This window comes from Pteropus alecto, unplaced genomic scaffold (genome assembly GCF_000325575.1).
Source record: "Pteropus alecto unplaced genomic scaffold, ASM32557v1 scaffold474, whole genome shotgun sequence".
Classification (NCBI taxonomy): Eukaryota; Metazoa; Chordata; class Mammalia; order Chiroptera; family Pteropodidae; genus Pteropus; species Pteropus alecto.
In genome coordinates this window covers 105,950-108,471 of record NW_006434848.1, presented here as the reverse complement: position 1 = coordinate 108,471, position 2,522 = coordinate 105,950, and positions in this window count along the sequence as shown.

The window sequence follows — 2,522 nt, the reverse complement described above, 5'->3', positions numbered from 1 at the left end:
AGAGAGTCCCTCAGTTTGACTTTGTCTCATGTTTTCTCATGATTAGATTCAGATGATGGATTTGGGCAGCAAAACCACAGAAATGATGTTGTGTCCTTCTCAGTGGAGATAAGGAGGTACATGATTTTAGTTTGTTCCATTACTGGTGATGTTAACTTCTATCACCGGGTTAAGGTGATGCCTCCAGCATTCTCCACTAATACTATTGTTTTCCTTTGTAATAAAATAAGTAATCTGTGGGGAGATATTTTGAGACTAGATAAATATTCTTTTCCTTATCACACCTGCATCAATAGTTTAAACCTCTGTTGATGATCCTGGCTGGAATCCTGTGTTTAATATTCCAGGATCATCACAAACCCTAAGAGGCCTGGGCCTCCTGTGACCCCCTGAAAGGTGTGGGGTTGGGGAGACTGTATGAGGCTGATGGGGGCCAGGGAGATCGGAATAGGAGATCCTCCTCTCTGGGGGAGGGCCTAAGGGGACGAAGGGACCCAGAGAACTCAGAGATTAGTAAAAACCGAGGCAAGTGGGAATTTGTGCCCCCAGCCCCCTAACATGTATTGAAGGCCTGCTTTGTGCCAGGTGCTACTCTAGGCCCTGAGGCACAGCAAGGAACAAAACAGATCAAGTCTCGGGCCCTCTGGAGCTGACACTGACTTGGGAGGATTCGAACTACAAACACCAGAAACACGTACAGCAGTCCCCATTGATCCCTGGTTTGACTTTCCGCTGTTTCAACTACTTGAGGTCAAACATGGTCTGAAAACATTAAATCAAAAATTCCAGAAATAAGCAATTTATAGGTTTTCAATTGCACGCTGTTCTGAATAGCGGGATGAAACCTCACACAGTCCCGCTCCACCCAGTGCAGACCGTCCCTTTGTCCAGCATATCAAGGCGGTATGCGCTCCCAGACCATTAGTCACTCAGTAGCCCTCTCGGTTATCAGATCGACTTGCATTCTCGGTTATCAAAGTGCTTGCATTCAAGTCATCCTTATCTTCAGAAGGTCAATAGTAGCCTGACGTTATGTCACAATGCCTAAGTCATTCACTGCGCTTCCCCTCATGTAGGTGTTTTATCATGTCACATCATCAGGAGAAGGAGGGTGAGTACAGTGCAGTGAGATATTTCAAGAGAGGCCACATTCACATAACTTTCATTACGGTATATTGTTATAATTGTTCTATTTTATTATTATTGTTGTGAATCTCTTACTGTGCCTCATTTATCAATTAAACTTTTCATAGGCGTGTCGAGAGGAAAACATAGTAAATACAGGGTTTGGTACTCTCCAGGGTGTCAGGCATGCACTGGGTGCTGGGAACGTATTCCCTGTGGATAAGGGAGAGGAGTGTGATATGTTTCATAGTGATAAGTGATTCGAAAAACCAGCCAGAGTGAAATTAAGGAAGTAGAGTAACAGGGTATCTCTCTGCTGGAGAAACAATCCTGCTCTCTCTTTCCTTTCATCTACCCCCCCATGGGTGTCCCCGCATGTCATCTGCCAGGAACTCTGGCTGATTCAAGTGCACTTGCAGACGCCATCTGCTCTCCCTAGGAATGGGTCCCGTGCCAGCTCCAGCGTCTGGACTCTTGGCACACAGCCCGGAGCCCTGGAGCAAGGGAACTCTGGCTGGCCCCACATCAGGCAGGGGAATCCTTCAGTTTGGCCGACTGGGACCGGTGAGATGGAGGGCTTTTGGGAAGGGAAAGCCAGTGCAAGCTGAGTGGGCTCCCTGAAGGAGGTGGAGGCCAGCAGGGTGAGGAGAGTCCCCTAATCAGACTGATGGAGATGGATATAAATAATAGAATTTATAAACATCACCAATCATGTTCAGAGCCTACTCTGCCAAGCTTTGAGTAAATGTTGGGACATTTTTATCTAACCTAATCTAAGTGGTTCACATCTAAGAGGCAGGAAATATTTACCCTGTTTTACAGATGAAAAAATTGGGGTTCAGAGAGGCGACAACATTATCTAGAGGTCACATAGCACGTGCCTTGAAGAGCCTGGGAAGGAACTCAGGTCGGTGTGAGTTCAAACACTGATTCATCACTACCTGCACCACCTGATAACCAGCAGTCACCCCACCCCGGTACACTCCCACCTCAGCCTCCTTTCTTTGGAAGCCCCCCACCTGGTCTTCTGCCTCTGCTTCCTCCCCTCCTCGGGGCCTACAAGGAATACAGCCCTGGGTTACAATCTGCTGGGCCAAGTTCTAGTTAACCTTGGCCAGCTGAGCACACGTCTCTGAGCCTCGGTTTCTCAACCTGCAAAATAGTGATAAAAATAGAGCTACGGAGAAGAATCAGTGCGATGATGATGCGGGTAGAGCACTCACACCGGGCCGGGTGTGGTCTGAACTCTGAACTGGTGGCCCTGCGGGCTCTCCGGCAAATACCTAACCTCTCGGCGCCTGTCCCCTCCTCTGTACAACCGGACAATAAGTGAGAATGCCTCTTAGGTCGTTCTGAGGACATGTCCCCGTGTGTGTATATATATATATATATATATA